This window comes from Limanda limanda, chromosome 21 (assembly GCF_963576545.1).
Source record: "Limanda limanda chromosome 21, fLimLim1.1, whole genome shotgun sequence".
NCBI lineage: Eukaryota > Metazoa > Chordata > Actinopteri > Pleuronectiformes > Pleuronectidae > Limanda > Limanda limanda.
The window spans coordinates 3,652,462-3,670,625 of record NC_083656.1 but is presented as its reverse complement, the minus strand read 5'-3'; the positions used below and the strand labels follow the sequence as shown (position 1 = coordinate 3,670,625).

The 18,164-nt window shown below is 43.7% G+C and overlaps 1 pseudogene; it reads right to left on the bottom strand.

Moving 5' to 3' along the window:
• Positions 1-13,586, bottom strand: part of LOC133028170 (vesicle-fusing ATPase-like) — a 30,483-nt pseudogene extending 16,897 nt beyond the window's left edge.
• Positions 13,587-18,164: the final 4,578 nt, after the last annotated feature.

The window sequence follows — 18,164 nt, the reverse complement described above, 5'->3', positions numbered from 1 at the left end:
CTCCACTAGAGGGCAGCAAATGGTCGTTGTCGACATTAATCTGAAACGACATCCAGCCGCTATAAATAGGAATAAAGAAAAGAGAGAGACCATCAGTCGTCTGCTCTCGTCTTTTTGTCCAGAGGCAGTGAGAAAACTGGCTCATTATGCAGATCTACGACCTCATGCAAATAACACTATTTCTTTTTCCTTTACTGTTTGCTTTCTATGAATGAGTTCTGACTTTGTGCAACACTAAACTCGTGACCCATAAATGTCATCACTTGTACAGTGAGCTGAATATATGACTCTCAAGTACAGACGGGGGGGGGGGCAAGTGTGTTTCTGTTCACTCATAAAACGACGAAAAGAAGTTTACTGCAGAGACGTATTTATTCAGATGTGTCCACAGCAGCTTGTGTTTTAAGCTGTTAAATATGCAAACGGAAGGAGAAGATTTAGAGGTACAGCACGTGTGCACAACTTTATATACAGTCTGTGGTGCAGTGGAATAAACCATTCATATGAAACTGGGCTCAAACTGGTCTTATCTATATTAAAGTTTAATGAGCAGCAAAAGGAAAAACACAGTTTCTCTCTGAGATGATTTCTAGTGCAGTTTATTTAATTCAGAGTCCAATGCAAGTATCAGCCGGACTATTGATGAGGTTTCATTTTAACTTTGCAGAACCTTTACTTCAGCCCCTGTGTCAGTCTACATTTTTTTCCCCAAGCCTCATATGTGTTTATTGTGGCCTTTGACCCTTGACCTCTGAAATTTATTCATTACTTTTTGACAAAGTGACAACTAGTCAATATTTTAGGAATATCTCTGAAGGTCAGATGTGAGATTTCATGTTCAAGGGTTCAAACTCTCCCTCAAGGTGATCCTGAGATTTTCACAAGAACAAAGACATATTTGGTAAGGTCACAACGACCTTGAACTTTGACCTTTGACCAACAACATCGAATCAGTTCATCCTTGAGTTCGACTGAATGTCTGAACCACATTTGAAGACATTTCCTCTTGGTGTTCTCGAGGTATCGTGTTCATAAGAGAACCAAAGATTGACAACCTGAAACAGACGATGTCTCCGGCCTCTCGCTAAGAGGAAAGAAAACTGATCTCTCCTTTATACTTATGATCCCAGATTTGAAAGATAAACGTTCATCTAATGGCTGTTTGTTATTTTTCTCTTTCTTCTCTGAGAAAAACACAATCACGTGTCAGCCACACAGCCGACATCCGTCAGAGTGGGAGACTCCCCCTCCTGAATGAGCCCTCAGCCGGCAGGAGAACATGTGGCGGTGCCATCTTCTCAGCTTGAGGCTCTGAAATATGCATGCCCCATGTTGTGCGGCTCCAACTGCGTGCGCTCTGTTTTCCTGTGGAAAAGCGTCCGTCCGCTCGGCAGCCGACCTGCTGGGACACCGACACAGTTCGACCTGATAATAACGAGCCCGGTCATGAGAGCCGCTCGCTTCGTGTACGAGGGAAGACGAGAGGTGTCGCAGTTCGGAGGAGGGGTCGACTATAAATAGAGCCAAACAAGAATTAGATCAATTACTTATGAGCTCTGGCTGCCCTGAGGGGTCTTTGAACTAACTGGGAAATCCAAGGGCAGAGCTGATGACAGGAGACAGTGGCCCCTCCGAGCGGCGGCGGCGCTGTCAGTGAAATGCATTGTGGGGCCTCCAGAGAGCGCCTGGGGCCCCTCTTAAGGTCAGTGTGCTGCTTTGAGAGTCTGCTCCGGCAAATGCAGGCAAATTATTTATGCCATTTCGACTCTTTAACGGAGGAGATGGTGAAAACAGAAATGGGGTTTGAAAGCACATTTCAAATCTGTTCTCCAAGAAGCTGAATTGCGTCACTACCATTAGCATTTAAATCAGTTTTGTTCTTCTTCTCTCTTCTCTCCTGTGGCCGAGGTTATCTCCGCGTGGAGCGTTCACTTTGTCCAGTTCATGAAAATTATCATCGACAAAATCAGGCTTAAATTGATAAAATATATCATCAGTTGTTGGCGCTTTTAATAGAGAGGAGGTGGAATTCTGTACGAAACAAAACACACACTTCAACATACCTGATGAAGCACATGAGGCTTTTTCATTTCCTTTAAGATTAAGATTAAGATACATTTATTTGTCCCAAACACATGCACAGACATGCACAAGCACACTCATGCAATTGTAGGGAAATTTAACCTCTGCTTTTAACCCATCTGGTGCAGGACACACAGAGCAGTGAGCAGCCATGTACGGCGCCCGGGGAGCAGATGTTGGGGGAGTAAGGTGCCTTGCTCAGGGGCACTAGACAGGGTAGGGAGAATACTCTTGGATTTTTGGACAGATCAATCCAGGTTCGTCTTTTTGTTGTTTCTCCGTGGAGTCGAACCAGATACGAACCAGAGACCTTTTCTGCCCATAGTCCAAGTTTCTGCCACTAGTCCACCACCTCTCCTCTCTTAATAACAGCAAACGTTTAATCTTTTATGTCGCTATCTTTCCTTCTTTTTTTTATGCCCCAGAAAACACTGGTCCTGTGGGTTGGGACGTGCAGCCTGTGGACTTCCTGAGGGGTGAAACTCAGGGCACCAAATCCCCAGCAACCGCTCGCTGCTGCTCATTTGGCTTTTTCCTGTGATGAGCGCCTAGTCGTGTGTTTAAACTCCACCCATCATTTTGAATCGATTCAGAGGTTGTGACACCTGATTCTGGGGGAAAATGTTACTTTGAAAAGTGACTCTGTGTCCATCAGTGGGTTGAGATCATCAAACCACTGATGGTCAAGCTGTTGCAAAGCTAATGTGGGATAATGGATCCTTGTCCACATCCATATGTTCCTGGGAAGTAAAAGATTTTAAGTGTCGTAAACACACTGTGGTTTAAAGCTGCTCAGAAACTGGTTTCAAATATCATGTTTTTCTTTGTAACGTTGAATATTCATAACAAAATAATCAATGATTAAAATGTTAGTCTTGAAAAAGGCGTCCTTAGATATTATTTATCATGAGTTAACCATGGCAGCTGTCGACAGTCTGATTTACAGCACGGACAAGCTGTATCTCGATTTCCCCCTGCTGGTTGACTGCAGTATAGGTCATAAACCCTGCCTCCTCCATGTTAGTAGATTGGGCATCGACCAAATTGAAAAGTTAGAGTCGCCGTAAAATAGATATTTCTCAAAGATGATTTCCTGTCATTTTAGGTCGTTTGTATCACAGTGATGTAGAAACAACTGAAAAAGACTCAAACTGGAATAAAAGCGTCCGATGCAGAGATCTGGAAGAGTTGGAAAGTGTTTGACTCGAGTCTGAGAAGCACTTTGCTGATGTCGCAGTGGACGCGTTGAGATGAACAGCTTTTAAGAATGAGCCGTCTTCCCAGGGGCGGAGCATTAAGCCAACTCATAAAACCAGACAGGAAGCATGAATATTCATAACCTGCTCTTGTTTTACATTATTAACACGCTCATTCCACTCGCTAATAAGATTCATGATCGCTCGCTGACATCCGCAGTTTAAAACCGACAGAATAAAAATGTTCTGGTCACCGTGGCGATGCTGCAGATATACACACTGAGAAAATGCTCCAGATACGCAGCCATAAATAAAACACAGAATGAGATACGGGCCTAATTAGCTTTCACTTCTCTGCAGTTTAGCTCTGCACTGCTGGGTATTAAGCCATGACTGAATCTGAGCGGTCTTAATTAATTACCTGGGGCTTACTGAGCATTTTGTGCTGTGCTTTGTGTTATTTTTCACATGTTGTGTTGTTGTTTCGTTTCCCCTCTTCAAGGACTTTGGGCTCCGTTGTTTTCCAGCAGTGTTTGTCTCTGGGTATGTGGGCGGTGCTAGCAGGGGCCCCGGTGCTGTTTTTCTAATTATTATCTCACTCTGTGTGAGCGCAGGGGGTAAAGAGAGGAGGACGCAAACGCCACAGGGAGGAGACGACGGCGAGGAGACAGGGGGACAGCGTGTGTGTGTGTGTGTGTGTGTGTGTGTGTGTGTGTGTGAGTGTGGATCAGGACTGGGAGATCGAGGGGCAACAGAGAAATTTATATAACTTCACGCTTTTGTTTATAAAGATACATTTCTGAAATGAGTGTTCTTGGTTTGTAGACGTTTATAAAGATGGACGACACGACGGCTCCCCAATAGCGAAGCCAAAGCATCTTTATCGCCTCCTGGTGACGAGCTGCAGTACAGGTCGTCATTCTCAACAATGGTTTCTGTCATGATCAAGTCCAATACCTCATGATTGACAGCAAAATAGCAGCAGTCATATCTGGGAGGTTTTATCCATAGATTTATATATAAAGGCTAGATGTCTCGTTCGACGGAGCCGGACGTCCGCACATGGCGGCCATCTTGCCAGAGGTTGCTCGCTCACCCATAACATTGTGTTGGTAGTGGTAAATAACCACTACTTGCTCAATTTTCAACCGGTTTTTAAACGATCTGGTTTGTTATAAACGTCAGAGATGTAGTTATGACACTGCATAAATTATTATTATTTTTTAGAAAATAACATAATTATTCATAAGTATGCAGTGTCATATCTACATCTCTGACGTTTATAACAAACCAGATCGTTTAAAAATTGGTTGAAAATTGAGCAAGTTATGGTTATTTACCATTACCAACACAATGTTATGGGTGAGCGAGCTGCCCCCTAGCAAGATGGCCGCCATGTGCGGACGTTCGTCTCCGTTTGCCCGGCAACGCAGACGAGACATCTAGTCTTTATATTTAAATCTATGGTTTTATCTCCATAGGTAGTGGGAGGAAATGTGTCGTAGTAAGTTTGGACAAGATCTTAAAAACCCTCCACCAACCAGCAACGGTCCAATCACAGCCTAGCAACCGTAACCAGGCACAGACCCACCTGTTACATCGTTGTATAACGTATCATTGTGTATTAAAAGCTTTTATGAATCGCTCGGATGCAGCCGTGTGTTTGTTTGCCTCCGGAAAAACCAAAACACTCGACCACAAAAAGGATTAGACAGCGAGTCTGATCCGGCGAAAGCCACAATCACAAGCATGTGTTGCTAACTAGCTTCTCACAAACAAGGTCAAAGAGTGCATACTGTACCTACACTGTAATTACACTCATATTTATGGGTTTACAGATTAAGTGACACTGTTAACGAGCAGCACATCTAAATCTAAATGTGTCCTCCAACAAACCTGGTGAATATCACGTTAGATGCTTTTGTTTCCTAGACGTGAGTTAATCGTAACCTTTTGTCCTGATTGTCAGTTTTCATTTAAATTCTCACATTACAATATATACGTTATGCAGGGATGTAATAAAAGAACAATGCTGCGGTCACGTCTTCTACATATATCATCATCCAGGCTGAGTGTTTGCCTGCAGGGTGCAGCTTCACCCTCATGATATCATACTAAAAGACTTCTTTTTACCGGGTTGTTTTAAAACGAGTCAGCTGGAAACAGTAATAAATCTCCCGTACACAGCGCTGGAGCTGACATGAGCTTGTTACTGATATTTTGCAGACTAAATATCCTTAAATCTTGTTATTTTTGGACAAAACGTAGAGCAAAACACTGGATTGGGTACGTCTCCCCCTAGAATTACATCTTGCTTTTAAAGAGCGTTCAGCAGGATCAGATTTACAGAAGAAATCATTTTCAAAGTGTCGAATTAATAAAATAAAAGTTGGGAAATTCTTTTGTGTGTGTGTGTGTGTGTCTACTGACATCACTACTTCTGGGACTCGAGTGCTTCACCACTGGAATTCAAACCTGTAAGTGCTCCCCCCCCCCAGACTCTTGTCTCGAGTGCCCTCTGAAGGATGCGGAAATTTCATCTGCTACCACAATCACATTACCCTCCTTCCACTCTGAGCCTGCTCAGGGATGAAAGCCTCTCATCAGGCATCAAAGGTGTTAGTCAAACATACAACACACACACACACACACACACACACACACACACACAGACACACACGTGTCGCTCTGACTGACAGGCTTGTACCCACCTGACCTAAACGTCTTTCTAATCTCCTTAAGGGGTCGGAGGTCAAGCTCCTGCTGGATCAAAACAAGCTTCTCCTGGAGAATCACCTCAGTGTGATTCATTCTTAACCCGCTGCCTTCGTATAGAACAGTTATCATTGATTATTGATTATGTTGATTCCATATTTGTATGAATATGGAGATGTGTGCGGTTCAAAGGGAAGTGCAAAGAACTCACTCCCAGTCGCTGACTCCACTGTGATGACAGCAGCACTAATTATTGATCGATATGTTCACGATACAACGTGTTCATATGACGTTTGTCTGCTTTTCATCACAAATCGTGCTCTGGAACTTTTTGTGCCCGAAAAAGTTTTCATCGTCATCACTGAATTGTGCAGCACAATATATTCTCAGAAGCTGAATGAGTTTTGTCCATCCATCTGTTCGTTCATCTGTTCAGCAAATAACCCAAATTTATCAGAAACATTAACACTTAACATAAATGGTCCATGTCCCGTCTACTTACATGGAGGAGGCAGGGTATATAATCTATACTGCAGCCAGCCACCAGGGGTCAATCTAGACGTCTTTTTGGAATCACCTGTTGGTGAAACAGGAACAGATGGAGAGCTGGTCAACGAGGCGATGTTTGTTGGCGCATTATTCACAGATTATAAAAACAAAGACGATATTAAAAAGGAGATAGCGCTGGTGTTGAGGAGGAAAGAGTCGTGACCCGACGCCTGATGTCTCAACAAGCGCTCGGGGGTTCATCACGACTCAAATGCTTCTCGCTCCTCGCTCAGTCGCAGCAGAACGATTGAAGCCATTTGTCAGCCGGCGGTTTGAGACCCGCTCACTTTTGGAGGAGCAGAGCTGTGTGATTTGGGATTTCTTTCAGGTCCGAGGCAGCAGATTGAGCTCGGGTCTGCCGGGTGAAGACGAAGAGGCTCTGTCAGCAGGAGGAGGCTGCGCAGAATGTAAAAAGAAGCTAATGCCGAACAATTTCCTGCCCATTCGGATGAAATGGCAGCTGAGTGTGACAGGTGTTTGGAGCGAGGACTCGGTGAAAGTCTTCACGGCTGCTGTTCCTCCCTCTGACACCGACACTGTGTTTGTCAGGCTGCAGGCGGCGCTTCTCCTCACCATGTGCTGTGGACACGGAAATAATTGAAGTGCAAAGTGGCAGCGTGAGCTAAAGGTCAGAGTCTGATTTGGCTCCACTTCCATCGGGGAGGTGGCCTTTTTAAAGATGAGAATCATCAAAACAAATCACAGGAAGTCACCTGAGTCCCAGGCGCCGCCCGGACCGTGTGAGACGAGACAAAACTGTGGTGCAAAGACTCTGAGTACATTCACTGTGAGTAAACGTGAAGTACTTGAGTGTTTTAAGGATTTTAAACACATTTTAAATCTCAGCTCAGGATATTTTTATATTCTGGGTTGTTGCTAATTTTAATTAAAAGTTACATTTCTTTAAGCTGTATTATTTAAATGAACTGGTTTATTGGACGACTACAGCTGCTTTTTAACTGTCTTATTTTAAACAATATAATAAGATAATTTTCCTTTTAAATATCAGGATTTTGTTTGTATTCGTTGTGTTTGTAACATGTAAATATCCCAAAAATGACTATTTAAACACATCAAAAAATCACACACACACATTTACAGAGTATTTGACAGCAGATTATTGTTCCTCTTTCTCCTGCTTAAGTTTAAAAAAATACATATTATTAAATGAACCTTGGAGGCATTAGAAACATTAATGTAATATAAGGTAGTTGTCTGGATGAAAAAGCTAATATATATAACATTTAAAAATCAAATAATATTTTTTTTTCCTATTTTTTATATTATCTACAAAGATCAACAATTTGCCCCCCCAACCATATGCAACTAAATCCCACATGTATGTTTTTCTGCTGAATCGATCTTGTCTCTTCATCATGTACAAACCTCAACCTCTAATAATCCAACGCGTCAGTTTAGCAGTAATTTGATTTAAAAGAAACATTCCTATCAACTCCCCCGAAGCAGATCCTGGGACTCGGCCAGAGTCATTTGTGGTTTTGCACGTCTATTTAAAATGATAGTTTATATCTGACATTTATTAACAGCAGTGCGTCCCTAGTTTCGGATGTTTCACACAACTTGAACATGCACATTTCTCAACGCGGCCTCGGTTATTAGGCACAGCAGGAGCTCCGCGCTCAGGAGGGGAATCTGAGAGAGAGACGGGGAAATGGAGCCGCTGACCAGAATATTACAGTCCATATAAAATGAGATTAGACTATAACTCTGCTCTGCGCTGCCAAACCTCCAGGCCTGAGAGCCTCCTTTAATGTTTCACACCTGGATCTGGTTTATAATGACTACTACTGAATAATCACATTTTAATGAAATACGCTATATATAGTCTATACGTGGTGGGTGCACGGCAGCAGTAAATACTGGGGGATGCTAACGTGACCTTATGTGGACTGTGCTCCAGGAGACATCTCTCTGGCTGATGGGATCATCCCGATGGAAACTGACCTGGTGCCAGTTCTCTTTGGGTTATTTTTTTATTCTGTGGGACCTTTGGAAAACTGCGAGACGCCTCTAAAACCATATGTGTCTACTCCTTTATATACATTAACTGTTTTTAAGGCTTGAAGTTAAATGATTCTGCAGAAATCTCTTAGTTTAACCACATTCTTCAGGTTGGATTTGAAATTCTTTGAGATAAACTGGACGTAGACTCCGGGTCAAGAGAGTGAAGCTGAAGCACCTGAAAGCACAGCCTTTAAAAGAAGTCCGTTTCCATGAGGAACTTATTCTGCGTCTCACTGGGTTTATAACCTCAGTAAACATTTCATTAAAGGAGTTTATGGTCTTTAACTCAGCAGGATGTCGTCCATTTAGAGTCAAATAGACTGTAAAGCACCATGGGGCGTGGTTACCATGTGACTGACAGTTTGCATCATCCAATGGGTGCAGCGAGCAGGAATTAGATTAGATTAGATTCAACTCTATTGTCATTACACAGTACAAGTACTTATACAACGAAATGCAGTTTAGCATCTAACCAGAAGTGCAAAAAAAGGCAGTAAAAGTGCAGAGTATTGTACATATTAAAGTGAAAATGTAAATAAATAAGATCTGTACAGTAAGAAATATATATGGAATATTACAGTTTTAACAGGAATTGTAAGATATAAGGACGATGAATACACTATGAGCAGGATAAAAATATAAATATATATATAAACATGAATACACTATAGGCGGGATAGTACAGTAGTAAAAAAAGTAATAGTTAGTGCAAATGTACAAATGGTCAAATGATCAGTGGTTGGAGGAGGGGGTGTGGCAGTCCATGACATACAGATACTTCTGGTTTCATAAAACACGACAGTCTCAAACCAGCAAGTGATGTCACGTGACGCTTTTCCACATCTGAAGTTGAACGAGGACTACAAAGTGTCTCGATCGCCACCTGATGACTCATCAGAGAAGCTAAAAGGTCCGGTTTCGCAACCTGGTTATCGGATGCTGCTGCCTGTGCGCTCAGTCATCAGCCTGTTTCTGTTCCCGCTGCACTAACCAGCTGTGGCACAATATGATCTAGTGTCTCACTCAGAAGATGATTTCAAAGCTCTCTCGGCTCATTGAGGAAATAAACATAGAGGCGATGGATCCATTTCTTTTGTATCTGTCCCATCGATCGCTGCAAACAGCTCCTGGTTGTATTGATGCTTCCGTATTGATTTTCCAGAGCTTCATGCAAACAGGTGCAGTGAGAGTTGATGTTTTTATTTTGATCCCCGGAGACAAGTTTCACCTTCTTCGACACATTTGACGAAATGAATAAGAGACGTTTCACATCTGCCCTTTAGATTTTAACGGCCGTGAATCACGACGGCGTTTTCTGAGCCACGTCTTCTCGTGACTGACCTCCAAGTCAATGTCTCCCCGCGGGGAGCTCACCCCCATCCTTTATGGATCATCAGACCCACAACTCTGGCGTTCAATAATTCATAGGTGATCGCATGTAAATGATGAGCGAGGTAAGTCACCCCGGACGAATGTGGTGCTGCGATGAATAATGTAGACGGCGGCGTGATCCCAGGACGCCAGACAGAGCTCTCCCCCGCCGTCCATTCCCCCCCTCCCCCCCCATTTCATGTTCAGTCCCTCTTTCATCCATTCCTCCTCTTTACTCTGACTTTATGTATCATCACGCTCTTCCTCCCTCTCCTCTTCCTCTGCGTCCCCAGTGTCGTCCGTCTCGCCATCATCCATTTCTACTTTTCTCTGTCTCCCTCCCTCTTTGTCGAGCTCTTTTCTCCCCCTGACCCCTTTCTTTCACCCCCACCCCCCCACCCCACTCGTTGCTCCTCAGTGAAAGCATTAAGAAATTATTCACAGTGATTTTTTTTTTTTTCCTCCCCGAGCCCGGGCCTGAGTGCTTGGCTGATTTGCGAGGAGCACCAAGGTCAGCCGCTGTGGCTGCTGCTACGAGCACATCGCTCCCGTTCCCTCTCTCCAGCCTCCGTGGAGGGAGAACGGCCCGAGTGCTCCCACGGCTCGGAGAAACGTGCGCGGCCGTTAAACCCATTTCGGTTGTTTGCTTGTCATTGGAACTCGTTTTCTGTCACATTGGCCACAGCAGCTTTTTGTTCACTCAGTGTTTTCGCCTCAATAAGGCTCCTCTGAAGATGTGGAGGAAGAGGAAGAGGTGAGTGTGTGTCACAGGTACGGTTGCAAAGGGGCGGAAAGTTTGCGGTAAATTTCCGGAAACTTTCCGGAAACTTTCCATGTGAAGTTAAGCACGGAATTTTGGGAATTTTGAAAAAGAAAAAAACTACGCTGAGCAATAAAAACATCATTCAAAACTCTATTTTAAAGATGTATGGAACGTTGAGGTTCAACCCTCCACTGAGCATTCTTCCATCACATGCACAGATAACTCCCAGCATGCTTCACTCTACAGCAGGGCTATTGAGGCCTGCTGTAGTGTGAAGGACTAGTCAGGTAAGTTTCGATGATATTACTGGAGAAAATATATAAGCATGCTGATTGAGGATTGTTCATCTGTTCATCTAGCATATTTCCATTAATTTATCCATCAATTATAAAATATTTTTACAGACGATTCCAATTGTTTGGCTAACTATTTATATCTCTGGCATTGCATTAGTGTTTTTTTAAAAACTTTTTTCTCATCTTATTCTACAGAACAATGCCACGTGCACTATCTCATGTGTGGAGACATTTCACCCCAGCCAATGTAGAAGGAAAGGCTGTGTACAAAATGGTAATATTTATGTCTGTATATGACAAGGTAAATACAGTTAGTCTAAATTACCCACAACATTTCCAGTTTATTCCTGTTAATTCCCGTATATTCCCGTTAATTCCCATGGAAAGTTCCAGCTTTGAATATACCTGGAATTTTGCAACCCTAGTCACAAGTCCCCCCCCCCCCCCCCCTGTTTGTTTGTTTGTCTGTCTGTCAGCAGGATTATGTGAAAACGACTTCATAGATTAACAAGAAACTGGAAGGAAACAAGGAAGGATTGGACAAGAGCCAAGAAAGAAGCCATTCGATTCTGGTGCAGATCCAGGAACATTGTGAGGAAGAGCTCTCATCTGCCATTTTAGGAGTTATAATACTAATGCATGGTTCTGGCTGAAAAACATCATACAGCATATTCAGGGGACTTATTTCTATTAGTTTGTGCCATGGTCTGAAGTCTCTTCCTCCCGCTGTATAGTCAAATAACAACTTCTGAGAACCATGAACACTTGAACCTACTTCAGTGTGATAAAACTACCTAAAATGTCAATTTTTTATGTGTAATCTTATTTTAGTTTGGTCCATGTCCCATCCACTAACATGGAATTGAAGGTGAATCCTGACCAGCCCCCCCCCCCCCCAGACTCACACTCAGACCTGTGATCCCTGAAACTGGTTTGAATCGGACGTTTTAAGTGTTAATGCAGCAAATATCCAAACACGAACCATGTGAGAACTCCTTGTTTTGTCAAACGAGGGAGAACCAACGTGAACATGTGATATCGGCAACACACGAGGTCTCAGATGTTATTAGAACAGAGGCGAGGTCAGTGAGGTCACCCTGTCATGTTTAATTAAGAGGAGTGAGAGGACCTGACCCCGGATTCTCTGCTGGGTCATGTAACTCTAGTGTCTCTCCCTCATACAGTGGGAGATTGCGTTTCATTTAGATTGGCACCAGAAGCGTTTTTCTTACAGTAAGTGCGGCAATGATATAAGCTTCACTCCCCAGATCCTGGTCATTACAAGTAACCGGTTTATGTTGTAGGATGTGTAGGAGCTCGTCCGGGTGTCGGGAAACGCTGCTGGAGGGGCGGGGGGGCGGGGAGAAGAGGAACAGAGGAGGAAACGCTTTGGTTTCTGAACCAAAGTTTCTTTTGATGTGAATTAGTGGATTATTTGACTTAAACCCCTTATAAATATTCAGATAAACCAGATAATTAAAAGTATAAACGTGAATAACTTTGCTTTAAGCTGAACGGTTTAAAAAATCATTTTGTATTAAATAAATGATTAAATAAATGATCGACATTCTTCTGGGACCATCTCAGTTTTCAGTTGAAGATGAATTCCCAGATGGTCCGATCGATATTCAGTCCTAATAATACAAAATAAATTATAATGAAAAACAAGGAATCGAAGTTGGAGCTGCTGCACAGTTCTAAGCTAATTTAATAATGTAGCTCGATTTTAATATAGTTGCTGTGATTTGATACCAAGATTAGGTGATGTTGCATTTGTGTACTGGGAAAAAAAAAATATATATTACCCTTCTGCATGATTGATTTTTGCTGATCTTATCGGTCACCTTTCCAATATTGTGGCGAGATATGATCAGCAGACTGCTTTTCTGCCTGATTGCTTTTTATACAGTACATTACCTCAACTAAGTCTAGTATCACCTCCACTATTTAGTCAATAAATTCTTAAAAGCACGTCCAAATGCAGATAATCTATAGTTGTGGGTCGTTCATGCTGTAAAACCAAAGATGCCTCAGCCCTGGAGGAGCCGTGCGTCCGTACAGAACCATGACCTCAGCGCCCGTCCCCTGTGGGGGTGGGGGGGTGGGGGGGGGGTGGACGCAGGACACAGAGTGTAATGCACAGAATGTATGCATGACATTGAGCCGAAGCAGGATGGGGGATGGGGTCCACTGTGCAACACATGGCCCGTCGGGCTATTAGCCGTGGCCCGACCGAGACACCAGGCACGGTGCGGAGACGATTACCTGACCATGACAAGACGAGTGGCCCGTCCGCTTGGCCTCCGTACGGCACGTGGACCGGCCGGGGCTGTGCTGCTTGCATTCGCCGCCCCATTAGGGAATCAGCGCTCGGTCATATGTCTTGGATCGGGGTCGAGAAGATCGATGAAACGAGACGGACCTGCTGCCAACAGGCCACTTGTGTCTGAGTTGGCCCGTCTCTCCCCCCCCGCCCGTCTCCCCTGGTCTGTTCAGACCTGGGGAGAGCTCGGCCTCTGCCTCAGGGTCCAGGGCGAGAACTGGTGATGAGTCACTTCCACAAGTTGTGTATCGATCGTCCGGGGGCATCGTGACGTCGGCTGTCTGCTCGTCTGCTGATTTGCAAATGGGAAAGATGATCTTCCTGCTGTGGAATCGGTTGTCAGGGCGTCAAAGGGAAAGAAAGGAAGCGGATAACGAGGGAAGTTTTAGAGTCTGTGAATTTGGCCGATGCGTCTTGTGTTCTGTTCCAAATCAGTTTGGGTTTGCAGGAGATAACATTTTCCTCCGGCTGACGTGGGAAAGTGAATTTATTTCAGGCAGAGCAGTGTGTGTGTGTGTCTGTGTGTGTGTGTGTGTGTGTGTGTGTGTGTGTGTGTGTGTGGAGATACAGAATTGAGAGGTTCCTATTAAAATTCCAGATGAACGGCCACACACTGCTCCACCATCACAATCTGCTCGGCCCCTTTGTGCCATTTGCACGTCACCTCCAGAGATTAGCCGTTTGTTTGAAAAGGCAAATCTCTTGAGGAGAGTGAGTGTGAGGAGACATGAGCGAAATTTAAAAACTGTTTCTCACAGACACTCGATATCACTTCAGATTCTTCAACACTGAAGCTGATGCAAAAGCGTGTGTGCCTTTAATTTCCTGTTCCTTTGATTCTTCGTCCTTTTCTTCTACCTCTTCATTTTCATCTTCTTTTTCTTCCACTTCCTGCTCTTCCTGCTCTTAATCTTCTTTATCTTTGTCTTTGTCTTTGTCTTTTTCGTCTTCGTCCTCTTCAGCATCTTCCTCAAGATGAGCAGGCGTCCAATATCTGCGCCTGGCTAAAATGGTCCATTTAAAAAAAGAAACTAAATCAGGTGGATGATGCTGCAGACTCATTTCGTTCTGTAGCTGTAATTAAAGTCTGTAGCTCCACTCCACTCAAACCTGAGTCAGAGTAATCCTCCTGGAACCTAAACGTGATTCCACATTCTGTCTAATGCTGAGAACATGTAAGTGATGTAAGTGAGTTCGGACAGGAAGTGGTTAATGTTCCCTCGTCTGTACCGGGGAAGAACACGTGGCCTCTTCTCAACGCTTCCCTCTAATCTTTGCCTTCAGTCATTTCTCCAGACTTTGCTTTAACATGTGGCTTCCCTGAGGAACACGTAGGACGTCCACAGCTGCATAATGGGACTGAGGCGACAGGTGACTGTGGGATGACAGCACATGTGTCCCGCGGCTTAGTGACGCTGTGAGCCGCTGTCGGCAGAATGTGGATAATGTGTTATTTCCTCACATTAATACAGCAGAGGTGGTTTAATGTCGGAGCTCACGTCTAGCTGGATTCATTGCTGTGGGTTAAACCAAAGGTCATAAACTGCAATTTAATAAAGAATACAAAAAGGCCTCCTTACACATTAAACACTTATGTTTCTTAAACACGTATCTACGACTGTGTGTGCTTGTTTTTATTACCTTTTAATTCAGGGTCTGAACTAGAAAAGTGGTTTAACATAATATAATATCAGTTTATCCTAGGATAAGAGGAGGAGATGTAAGGAGGTCTGGTGTCGTCACGAGTCGCCATCTTTCCCATTAGAGGTCTTTATTTCACAGGATGGTGGAACCCGGCCCACAGTGTGTGTGTGTCTGTGTGTGTGTGTGTGTGTGTGTGTCTGTGTGTGTGTGGTCAGATGTACAGTATTTTTTATTGTTGTATCAAGTGCATGCTTCAGCTGTAGGTGAATGTGAGAGTCACTGGTGAATAGCAGTGGGTGCAGGCCGTGAATACATTCCACTTACATCAGAATAAATAAATACATGATGTTTTCTCTCCGTGCAGAATGAAAGAAGCATGTCGCTCGTAAAAAAAAATCCACGAGCGTGATCTTGAGCGAGTGTCCTTGACCCGAGCAGAACTCGTCACCTCCTTTAAATGTTTATATGGCTTCACGCTCGCTGACAGGAACCAATGAAAACACGCCAGTCCTCGTGGAACAGGACCTTTAATAAAGTCGTGTGTGTTGCTTTGATCTGTATCCAGATTAAACAAGGTGATGTCTTGTTTTGTCTGAATAATAATAATAATAATAAATAATAAATACAATAATAATTTGAGGTCAATGCAAAGCAGGGAAAAGCAGAGTGGCAGCGGTTCGCCACACGACATTAGCTGCGATGCATTAGCAGCAGATTGCATCAGGTTGCATCAGGTCTTGTAGCTGTGGCTCAGCGGATGATAAGCAGCATGTTCGTTCAGGCAGGTTACATCAGTCACGCTCCAGCTGCATGGAGTGAAACAAAATAACCATCTGCCACTGATCCATCATTGTTGGTCCGTTCAAGGCGTCGCCAACACGAGCTGTTTCTCCTCCGTGGTAAAAAACACAATCTGTATTAATCTCTGTTTTTAATTTGATTTCTCGTAGATTCTGTTGTATTAGTTGTTGTAAAGCAGCACCTGTGACGTTGAATCGCTTCAGATAATAACTTAGTTCAGTGCTCATGTCTGATTCTGTGGAGCCACCGGCCCGGCATCCAATTAGTCCAGTGTCATCCCAGAGCTGCTGCTGCTGCTGCTGCTGCTGCTTCTTTAAAACTCAGAATAAATTGGTGTTTTAACTTGTGAATCTTGGATACTGAAGGTTTTCAGGACTGTAAGTTTAACTACGCAGCCAGCAATCGCCCCCCCCCCCGGTGTTTGATTTAATCTCTCCGACAATTAGAGCTGTGCTGCGGCAGCTCTGTATAATCTGAATGTTAAACAGATTCAATATCTGCCCGGGTGCTGTGATCTCCTCTGAGAAGAAGGGTGAAGGTTTTAGCTAAAAGGGGTTAATTCAGATGGTTTCACCTCAGACTGTATTAGCATTAAATTTAATAATATGCTACTTGTTAAGCTGGCGGTCTCTTCACTAACGGCGTGATGGCCACCTGCTGCTTTAGGCTTTCTATAACAGCCCACATTAGCTTTGCTACCAGCGTCTCATTCGCATTTAACATAAACACTAAAGCTGCGAGGCTGCAATCTGCATTTGTCTGAAGAATACTTCAAAATCTCTGCTGTAACACACTGGTTCTTCAAATGCGGCCTCTACACTACAGTTATTGACTTATGTTCTCGTCCTGCACATAACTTATTTGATGCTAAGCGTAAAAATGTACATGCAAATTACACATCTGTTCATTTTAACATAACACGTTTCACATCATTTGTCGGCCACTGACACACCCGTCATAGGCTGAGAGCATTTCTGGTGTTTCTTCCCCATTGCTGTACTATTATAATACTATAATACTCACTGAAGTGTATTTTTAAATGTCAAATTGTGTTTTAGTTTAGATCATGTTTGCTCTTTCTACATGAATGGATTATTGGATAAATCGCTTACATGTGCATCCAGTAGATTATTACATTTAGTTGTGAAAAATATCTATGAATTTCTTATTCTAACTCAAACAATGCACTTCTGACGCCATTTGGAGCCAGAGTCTGCCGGAGCTGTGGTCCATGTCCCATCCACTAACATGGAGGAGGTTGTGACCTATACTGCAGCCTGGCACCAGGGGGCGATGGAGACGCTTGGGCTGTCATGTGGTCCATCTTTACTTACAGTCTATGAATCAAAACACTGGTCCTATTGTGCAATCGCCTGCGCTCATATATAATATATAAAACATTAACCGTATATCAAGTAACATGTTTTTATATCGACCCACCTCCTGATACACAGAGAGAGAAAAGAATGTGAACGTAAACCGTCCTCTCTTGCATTATATTGTATGAGTTTATCTCTCACAGGAAATTAATTCTGCAACAGTATTAAACCGTCTTAAGATCCACGGCTGAGATACGTGAATGTTTAATTTATGAAAAGATAATTCGCTCGTAGAAGACGTTGCATCATGTGAGGTTATTTGATGCAGTGACGGGAACAATAAGCGCCGGAGAACGCAAATCCCTCGTCGGAGAGAAATGTTTGAGGTAAATGGTTAAAGCAAAGATTTCAATTTTTTTCTAAGAGCTTTTCACAATCAAAACCTCGAGGGTTTACATCAGGGGGGGGGGGGGGGGAGAGCAGAGAAGAGTCAGAGAGAAGCCGCTGTAGCTTCACATGCGTTCAAAGTGGAGCTCTTTGATGGGGTTTGCATTTTTTAAGATGTTCGCAATCACAGAGGCCCTCTGAATTCATCCCAAGGTTTTTAGCTAGCTGCTGTATAAAATATCACCCCACGCCAGTTAGCCAGCACCATTTCCTTTAAAGTTAAAGTGGCAGCGGGCAGGTGGGTGGCGAGCCGAGCGTGAATATCTACACGGAGACGCAGTCGTTGCCGCGCTCCTCCTCCATTACGGAGATTGCATTTCTCATTCCCTTTCTGCTGCTGTGCTCGCGCCTCTGCCTGGCCTCTTCTTCCAGCTGCTGCTTTGATATTAGCTTCATGAAATCTGTGTGAACACCATCGACGCCAGTAATCTGCCCCACTGTGAGGGGCTCGTTCTCTCTCTCGCTCGCTTCTCATCTTCTCGCGTCTTTCATCCTCCCACCCTCGACAGAATACAAGAACTGTCACTCGTTACGCTTCTCCTTCCTCTTCCCCCTCCGTCTTTTCATGACTCGGAGCAAGCTGGGTGAGAGGATGTAATGTTTTTCATCATTATCTGAGGACATCTGAGCTGC